Raw genomic sequence first — 10,551 nt, 5'->3', positions numbered from 1 at the left:
CAGGAGCCACACATAGTTTTTCTTCTTCAGCTTTTGGGAAAAGATTGCCAGTGGCACCTTCTCCATTGAGTGTTTCTTACTTAATAAAGACCCCTATAGGAGAAACCACTATTGTGGATACTGTGTATCCTAATTGCGTTGTGATAATTGAAGATCGAGCGTTGCCTGTGAATTTGTTGCAACTCGACTTCAAGGATCTAGATGTTGTTCTAGACATGGATTGGTTGTCGGACCATCATGCCACTATCGATTGTAGAAGAAAGTGTGTCAGCTTTCATATACCCCATACTCCAACTTTCACATACCAGGGTGTTAGAAAGTTACATAAGCCAGCTGTCATATCGTGTTTGAAGGCCAATATATATATTGAAAATGGATGCATGAGATTCCTGGCGTACATGAAAACCGAAGAAAAAAAAGATCTCTCAATATCAGATGTATACATAGTCTGTGAATATGATGATGTCTTTCCAGAAGATCTTCCAGGTCTCCCTCCTGATCGGGAGACTGAGTTCCAAATCGATCTAGTTCCGGGAACAACACCCATTTCGAAGGCTCCCTATCGGATGGGCCCTGCGGAACTCAAGGAACTCAAGGAGCAAATACAGGAGTTATTGGAGAAAGGATTTATTCGACCTTCAGTATCTCCTTGGGGTGCTCCAATTTTGTTCGTGAAGAAGAAGGACGGATCACTGCGTATGTGTATAGACTATCGTCAATTGAATGCAGTAACCATAAAGAATAAATACCCTTTGCCAAGAATCGATGATTTGTTCGATCAACTGCAAGGAGCGGCATGCTTCTCGAAGTTGGATTTGAGATCAGGTTATCATCAATTGAGAATTAAGAAGGAAGATATGGCCAAGACAGCATTCAGATCAAGATATGGCCATTATGAATTAATGGTCATGCCCTTTGGTCTGACTAATGCACCAGCTGCCTTCATGGACATGATGAATAGAGTTTTCAGACCCTATTTGGACAAGTTCGTTGTGGTATTCGTTGATGACATCCTCATATACTCTACCTCGAAGGAGCAACATGAAGAGCATCTGAGGATAGTTTTGCAGACACTTAGAGAACATAAGCTCTATGCCAAATTCTCTAAGTGTGCTTTTTGGTTAGAACAAGTGTCATTCCTTGGACACATTGTTTCTAAAGATGGGATTATGGTAGACCCTGCAAAGATTGAAGCAGTCACCAATTGGTCAAGACCCAAGAATCCTACTGAGATTCACAGCTTTTTGGGATTAGCCGGGTACTATCGGAGATTCGTTGAAGGATTTTCGTTGTTGACGGCTCCTATGACGAAACTCACAAAGAAAAATGTAAAGTTCGAGTGGAATGAGAAATGCGAGCAAAGTTTTCAGGAGATAAAGAAGCGTTTGACCACTGCTCCAGTGTTGGTCTTACCTTCTGGATCTGGAGGTTTCACTATTTATAGTGATGCCTCTCATAAAGGATTGGGTTGTGTTCTGATGCAACACGAAAAGGTGATAGCTTATGCATCTCGTCAGCTCAAAACTCATGAAGTCAACTATCCGACGCATGATCTGGAGTTAGCAGCGGTGGTTTTTGCCCTTAAGATATGGAGGCACTATCTCTATGGTGAGCAATTCGAGGTCTTTACCGACCATCAAAGCCTTAAGTATCTGTTTTCTCAGAAAGATTTGAATTTGAGGCAAAGGAGATGGTTGGAATTTCTGAAAGACTATGATTTCGAGTTAAAGTATCATCCGGGTAAGGCGAATGTTGTCGCTGATGCTCTTAGCAGAAAGGCAGGAGGTTTAGCTAGACTTGCAGATTGGGAGTTATTTTCCTCGATGGCTCATCAGAAGGCAGAAGCTCAATGCTTACCAGGTCGATTATTATTCGTGTAAACCACATTGAAGTCAGAATTGTGGGATCAGATTAAGGAAAAACAACCCTTAGACCCAGAATTAATGCAAGTAAGAAAGAAGATTTCAGAAAGTGAGGAGTCAGAATTCAAAATTGATGATCAAGGACTTATTAGATTTCGTCAGAGAGTGTGCATTCCCAAGGATGATCAACTTATAAATATGTTGATGGAAGAGGCACATCATTCTAGATATGCCATCCATCCTGGTAGCACTAAAATGTATCGAGATCTGAAAGATACGTTTTGGTGGAGTGGTATGAAGAGAGACATTGCTGAGTTTGTTAGCAAATGTTTAGTATGTCAGCAGGTGAAGATTGAGCACCAAAGACCAGGTGGTCTTTTGCAACCACTCCCCATACCCGAGTGGAAGTGGGCGGATATATCAATGGACTTCGTCTCGGGGCTTCCTAAGATGAAGAATGGGATGGATTCGGTATGGGTGATTGTCGACAAGCTAACTAAGTCAGCGCACTTTTTAGTTTATAAGACAACCCACTCGTGTGATCAACTGGCTCAATTGTTTATTAGAGAGATTGTGAGACTTCATGGAGTACCAGATTCAATTATTTCAGATAGAGACTCGAAGTTCACATCGCGATTTTGGCAAAGTTTTCAAGAAGCTATGGGGACACAACTGAAAATGAGTACAGCTTTTCACCCTCAGTCAGATGGTCAGTCAGAGCGAACCATTCAGACCCTCGAGGACATGCTCATGGCATGTAGTTTGGAGTATAGCGACTCGTGGAATGATATTTTGCCATTAATGGAGTTTGCCGACAACAACAGCTTTCAAGCAAGTATAGGCATGGCTCCATTTGAGGCATTGTATGGTCGACGATGTCGAACTCCTTCGTGTTGGGATGAAGTCGGAGAAAGGAGGCTGTTAGGACTATAGATGGTTCAACGAATGGCAGATCAAGTGAGATTCATTCGAGAGCGTCTTCTCACAGCACAAAGTCGTCAGAAGAGTTATGCGGATAAAAGACGTCGTGAGTTAGAATTTGAGCAAGGTGATCACGTGTTTTTAAGGATATCTCCGTTTAAGGGAGTAATGCGTTTTGGTCGAAGAGGAAAGTTGAACCCCAGATATATTGGACCGTTTGAGATACTTGCGAGGGTTGGTCAGGCAGCATACCGGTTAGCTCTACCACCTTCTTTATCTCGAATTCACAACGTATTCCATGTTTCCATGTTATGGAAGTACGTACCAGATCCCTTCCATATATTGGATACAGTCGAGACTGTATTAGATTTACAAGACGATTTGAGTATGAGGGAAAAGCCCATCGAAATTTTGGACTCGAAGGTGCAAAAGTTGAAGAACAAGGAGTTATCTCTCGTATTGGTTAGATGGAGCCATCACAGCAATAAGGAGGCTACGTGGGAGCGTGAATCTGATATCTGCGAGCAATTTCCACATTTGCTTCCAGGTAAGATTCGGGACGAATCTTCTTTTAAGGGGGGTAGAATTGTAAAACCCTCTCCGGCGGAGTCACCGGAGGGGATAAACATTAAAAGTTTTTAAAAAAAAAAAAAATTGGAAACTGCGGTTTCCCCAAAGGGGAAACCGCGTAACAGGGGAGGGGGAGGATAAGCCTCACCCCCCAAAATCCGCGGGGGTGAGGGTTATCCTCACCCTGCGTGAGGGTTATAAAAACCCTCACGCAGCCTCCCTCCACCGCACCAAACAAGCGGCAGAGGGAGTGAGACAGAGAGTGAAGGGGGAGCGAGAGAGAGAGAGGAAGACTTACCTGACGGCGGCGGCGGCGGCGACAGCAGCAAGGTAAGCCCTTCATCTTCTTCGTCCTTTCTTCCTATTAAGAGCTCAGAGGGTCGGCAGCCATGGCTGCCGGCGAGTTACAGTAAAAAAAAAAGTCACAGAGATGGAGAGAAAGGGGGGGAGGTCGGCCAGCCCCTGTGGCGGCCGACTCCGATGGCCGGCCCGGCGACCGGCCGACACAGTCGGCCGGCCCAGGCAGGGAATGCAGAGAGAGGGTCGGCAGGGGCCGACCCTCTGCAACCGTTATCGGAAGGGGCACAACCCCTTCCGCCTCTTTTTATCGAGGGACCGGTTCGGTCCGGGTGACCGGGTCGGTCTGGGTGCGACCCAGACCGAGCCCACCGGTCTGGGTCGCACCCAGACCGAGTGTTCAAAAAAAAAAAACACAGAGTCTGGTTCGGCCTGGGTGCGACCCAAACCGAACCGGGTCGTGAGAATTGGGTGAACCGGTTCGAATCAAACCGGTTCAAGCCAAACCGATTTGGAACGAACCAACTCATGTTGAACCGGTTCAGGCTGAATCGGTTCAAGCCAAATCGGTTCAGGCCGAATCGGTTCAAGCCGAACCAGGTTCAGGTCGAACCGGTTCAAGCCGAACCGGTTCGGGATGAACCAGTTCAAGGCAACTGAGTTGGTTATGCTGGTTCGGGTCTCGATCCAGGTATTCAGTTCAGATCCAGTTCAATCTGGACCTGTATGAGATCCAGATTAACCAGGTCCAGATCTGACTGGATCAGTCTCGGATCTGGACCCAGTCAGACAGGTCTGGATCCAGTTAAGGCAGATATGGATCCAATCAGACTTTCTGGATCCAGTCAGCAATTTTGGATCCAGTATAAGAAGGATCTGAATCCAAACAGACAGGGTTTGGATCCAGATCAGGATTGGATCTGAAAATAGTTTCGAAGTGGCCCGAAATCCGAAATGTGCCAAGAGATCCATTTGGATCCGTGAGATCCATTTCAGTAAAATGGACATATCTTCGCACTCCGAACTCGGAATCGAGCGAGGTTTGGTGCGTTGGATTTATATTAAAGAGAGAAATCCATTGGTCTATGAACTTCAATCAAAATAGTAATACAGAAACCGTGGTTTCTTTAATAAGATTCGAGAAGGGTATTTTGGTAATTTTAGTAAGAGGTTTTGTGATTAATTCAAATATATTGCTTTAATTACCAGATCCTACTGTTAGAGCATCTTGAGACTCACTCTTGGTGAAAGTACATATTCGCACTTAAGGTAAGGGATGTTATAAGTAATTTTAGATGTGAATAAACCTTTTACACGTTGCTTGTTATCGTAGTGCTATAGAGGTTATGTGATTAGCATGATAGCTTTGAGTTAGACCATGACATGCATAAATTCCATGCTTGACGATTATGAGTTACTTTAAATACATGTTTATTTTGAGATTCATGTTAGTGTTAATATGTCATGCATGATAGAAAGAGATTGTGTTTAAGATTGCATGTTAATTGAGCATTTATATTATGCATTGTGATGAGATTGAGTTAGATTAGAGTCTTATTTTCATTCATGTGGTGTGAATGGATATTTAAGAGTTCAGCATGCAGTACCCCTTAAATCTCGAAAGTGGCGACCTGTGGCAAGGGCTACCTGGTTCGCGACCAGAGTGCAGCCACCATGGAGAGTGGACCGCCGGTGATTTAATGATGTAGAGACACTACATCATTGCGTGCTAAGTGAGAGCGATGTGAGTCCTAACGTCATCATGGGATTGAGAATGAGATTGTTGTGATTAGTCATGACACCACTCGTGAGGGAACGAGTGAACTTTGAATTTGAGAATATTGTTCAATGTGTGAACTTGGTTATGACTTAGGATTTCACTCACACTGGTTTGAGACTCTAGAGGACCATGGATGGTTAATAACCATCATGGTTAGGATGTAGCATGAACCATGCCGAGATTGAGAGCTTGACCTCTCGGCTAGCTACCGGTGGGGTCCCCGTGGTGGTTTACTGCAGTGCCTGGTGGTCTGGGGACCACTGGGAGTGTATGGTTCATTGTCTGGCCAACATGTAGAATTGGGGTGTTCTACACGGTTGCTACGCCCATAGATGGCTATTACCGGTATAGCCAGCCTAGTGATAGTTGTGTGAAAGAGAGTATTTGAGAATGATAATGGGGGAAATTAAAATATACAAACATGTGTGGTGTATCGAGAATTAAAATAAGACTAGGGGCTTAGAGCCCACTACAGTTGTAAATTGTGTTTATTTACTTATGATTATCTCTTACTGGGTTGTAGACTCACCCTCATTTGCGTTTAATTACAATTGTAGGTGCCAGGTATTAAATCAGTCGCTTGAGAGCAGTTCTTTTTCAGTCTTCAGCAGAGCGGTGATATATTTTTACTTTCCTTGTCATTGAGAATAAATTGTAATTGCTTTTTCTTCTGTTATAAATGATGATCAATGTAAGAAAAAGTTTTATTATGAAATAAAATGAAAAGTTTTTTTTTTAGCCACGTTTTCACTGTGTAAGCTTTGCACTCTTCCCTCTGGGAAGTAATACCAACCGAACTCGGACTCCTGAGGTCCCAGATCGGGGTGTTACAGTTTATGAATCTGCCCTTACTGGCCCCCCAAAAAAAATCCTTGTGACTACGCTTAGCACCATCTTCATATCTATTGATGTAGCTGTATCTTAAACTCAGCCTCCTTCTTGCTTCCAGCTATCGACCTTCGGAAGAACGTGGAGGTGGAAGCGATTCTCGGGAATTTAAGATCAGGAGAAGCTGAATTCGTGGCAAATTTGGGACAGAAAACTCAAGTCCCTATCATTTCCTTTACTGCAACGAGTCCCTCACTCTCTCTAACCAAACACCCCTACTTCATGAGAACTGCACAGAGTGATACATTACAAATTATAGACCCGATAGTGGCCATAGTTAAGGCCTATGGATGGAGGGAGGCCGTGCTCATCTACGAAGACGACGACTTCGGCAAGGGAATGATCCCATTCATAACGTACGCCCTTCAAGTTATCGACGTCAAGGTGCCCAGCCGGTCCCTTCTTGCACCTCATTGCACCAATGATTTCATGAAGAAAGAGTTGTACAAACTCATGACCGTGCAGACGAGGGTGTTCGTCGTCCACATGTCGCCGCCTCTCGGCGCCCGGCTTTTTTTATGCGTGCATGAGATGGGCATGATGAGCAAGGACTATGTTTGGATCGTCACAAATGGAGTTGGGAATCTCTTGGGCTCTTTGAGTCCCTCTGTGATTGCTGCCATGCAAGGCATGTTCGGAGTGAAAACTTATGTGCCCCAATCGAGAGAACTCGTCGACTTCATGGTGAAATGGAAGCTGCGATTCCAGTCAGAGAATCCTGACGTCGAAACCCGGCCAGAGCTTGCTGTGTTCGGGTTGTGGGCTTATGATACCGTCCGGGCATTGGCTTCTGCGGTGGAGAAATCCGATTCTGGGAATTCCAAGTTCCTTCTTCCGAACACCGCCTTTGGGAGTTGGAATTCCACAGACTTGGAAAGCCTGAGAGTTTCCCAAACAGGACCGAAGCTCTTGAGTGAAATGCTGAGAACCGATTTCATGGGCTTGAGTGGCGAGTTCAGAGTTGTTGATAGCGGGGAGTTACAATCTTCCGAATTCCAGATAGTGAACGTGATTGGGAAAGGAGAAAGCGAGGTAGGAGTTTGGATTCGGGGGACTGGGCTTTCCCAAACACTTGAAAAGCAATTTGGTGGGAATACCAACTTGAGAACGGTTGTGTGGCCAGGTGACCCAGGTGTGGTGCCCAAGGGTTGGGTCATACCAACTAATGGAAAGAAACTGAGGATCGGTGTCCCAGTCAGGACTGGGTTCAGTGAGTTCGGGAAGGTGCGCATTGACCCTGCGACCAATGTGACAACGGTGCAAGGGTATTGCATAGACGTGTTCAATGCAGCTCTAGAAGTATTGCCTTATTCTTAAATTTGCCCTATGAGCTCGTCCCTTTTGCTGATGCTCATGGAAAGAGTAGAGGGAGCTACGACGAACTCGTCGACCAAGTTATTCTAGGGGTAAGTGTCGATCTTCTTCAACTTCTTCATGCTCTCTCTTGTTTTAGTTTGATTTGATACGTGTTTAAGTATGAGTACTTACACTCTATTTAATTAGTGTATTGTTAAGTGTTATACTGAGTACCCTACTGAGAATTTTGACTTTATACAAAACTTGTCTGTGAAAAAACACGTTAGGGATTTGTTAAGAATGAAAATAAAGAAAACAGATGCAAATTAAAGAAGTTTTGAAAATAGAAGTTTTTGAAATATATAATAATAATTAATATCAAAATACTTTCATTTTGAATTTTTTTTTATTTAGTTTGATGATTGAAACCTTTGCTTTGGCTTTAAATTTTTTTAAAAGATTATTTTTTTAGGTTAAAACATGATAAATTCAAGAAGGGGCCTTATTTCAGAAAATGGGATGACATACCAATTTCCATCCTGCTTCTACTAGGTTTTTCATGAGGCTGAGCTTTGGTGCCTAATAGAGACTTTGATAGGGTAATGATGGCAGAGCGGGGTTGAGTCGAACCCGAGCCAGCTGGTCCACACCTAGTTTAGCCAAAGATTTAGGGCATGTTTGCTTTTTAGCCACAGGTGGGAATGAAGCTGAGAAAGTAGAAGCTGTCATTGTTGGTCACAAGGTCAGTGGTCTTGCGACCAGAGGTAAGTATAATCACAACTGGCAATCACAATCACAAGTTATACTTTTCTCATGCTTCACTAACCTTGAGAAAGTGTGGTGATTGTGATAAATTTCCAAAGGCGTCTTAGACCACATGGGACCCGACCAGCTTTGCCTTCTTGTCTAAATTTCCAAAGGCGTCTTAGTCCAGCTTGAGAGCGTCTAATATTCTCAAAGTCCTAAGTCTAAATCAAGGACTATAACAGTTCTGTACCTTAGTAAATTCTGCAGTGTCTCTTACTCCATCTTGACAGCAATCACATCTATAATAGTTTTCTATGGACGAAGGTCTTCCATGGGAATTTGAAGTCCCATATATATTTTATTTGGTTATGCAACATTATTATTGGCTTTGATCACGAGGGATGCGTGGCTTTGACAGAGGAGACTTGTGAATATCACCAGGATGTCACGAATTCGAAACTCATAAGTGTATGTCCTTTGGCACGACGCCAAAGCTAGGTGTACTACCTAATAAACAAGAGGGACCTCAAATAACTCTTTTTTTTATGATGAAAGAAAACCCTTGTCGAGAACTGGGTTACTTAATAGACCTGCCTTCCTGTGAGGTAAAACTCCTGGTTGATGATAATGAGTCGAATACCTTGGTTTTGGATTGTACGGCTCAATCCGGCCAACCATATAAGTGTTTCAACATGTTTATTATGAATTTTAACTTCGGATATGGGTCTCAAATTGGATCTAAAAACTAAAAAATATCTAAAATTTGGGCAATTTGAGAAAAAATAAGAATAGATATTTTATTAATATGTAAATGTTGTAATTGGTGTCATATTAGATCTAATTATAAAAGTTTATCAAAAAGTTATGGATTTTAAACCCAAATATGGATCTCAAACTGGATTCATGTACAAAAAAAAATGTTTAGATTTTGGGTAATTTGAGAAAAAAAGAATTCATATTTTTTATATACAAATGCAAAAATTATAAATAAATCATAAAACCCTAAAATGCAAGAAAATAAATCACAAATAAACAAAAAAGAGAAAAAAATAAAATCTCTAATCAAAGAAAAAAACCATAATCAATGACAATCAAAGAAAAAACCCTTAATTAATAAAAATCAAAGAGAAAAACCTAATCAATGAAAATCAAAGAAAAACTCCTAATTATTAAAACAAAACTAAGAAGATCAAAGAAAAAATCAAAGCCCTAATCAAAGAAAAAAACCCTAATCAATGACAATAAAAAAAAACTAATTATTTAAAAATAACCCTAAGAAGATTTAAGAAAAATCAAAACTCTAATCAAAGAAAAAATCAAATCTCTAATAAAAGAAAATCAAAGAAGAATCAAAGAAGAATCAAAGAAAAAATTAAAGAAAAATAAAAGCCTTATATCAAAGAAAACAAAACTAAAAAGAAGAGGAAGAAGGAGATGGAGAGAGAGAGGAACGAAGAAGGGGAAGAAAGAAGAAAGGGGGGAGGAGGAGGAGAGAGAGAGAGAGAGTTGGGGAGAACCCCTCTGCTTGATTTTTTTTTTAAGTATGTTCCCCCATCCATGTTCTCGGCGTATAGGGGGGTGAAACAGTAAAATATTGTTCCAGAGATGACGTGAACGTGCCTTCTGCGCATCTGCCACAACCAATGTTTGGTGGCTCCCGCTTGATTTGTGGTTGCGTTGTTCTAAATCACACTGGGGACGGGCCACCAAACGTGCCCATTTACCTAAGAATGATCATAATATTTTCTTTTCAGTTTTTGAAGTTTGTGTCCTTCAAAACAAAGATTGAATTGATATTTACAGATATTGTAGAAGTAAAAGAAATTCCTGAATCAAGAATAAAATAAACCACAACAAGCTCACAATTAATATATATATATTAATATGCATTAATATTAATTGTCATATTTAAACTATGGTGAACTCCATCACAAGATACCCAACACAACATTGACATTTAGTCTTTGGATATAAATATCAACTTATAAATGGTTCTCTTATTACAATAATCAAACATGGACAATTAATCTTGTCAAACAACAAGTCTTTCTATGAACTGACTCATTGTTCACATGGAAAACTTGATAATCATCGCATATTTATTATTGAAAGTATATTTAAGATCGGCCAAATAGTAATCTTCGTTTGGGTCAATTACTATACGCATGAATCTAAATTATACGAGCATCT

General features: G+C 41.6%; 1 pseudogene; it reads left to right on the top strand.

Moving 5' to 3' along the window:
* The first annotated feature begins 4,287 nt into the window (after positions 1-4,287).
* LOC149821620 (glutamate receptor 2.3 pseudogene) lies at positions 4,288-7,635 on the top strand (annotated as a pseudogene).
* Positions 7,636-10,551: the final 2,916 nt, after the last annotated feature.

Source organism: Nuphar pumila, chromosome 11 (assembly GCF_984573655.1).
Source record: "Nuphar pumila chromosome 11, dmNupPumi1.hap1.1, whole genome shotgun sequence".
Lineage (NCBI taxonomy): Eukaryota > Viridiplantae > Streptophyta > Magnoliopsida > Nymphaeales > Nymphaeaceae > Nuphar > Nuphar pumila.
This window is presented reverse-complemented; position numbering and strand designations above follow the sequence as displayed.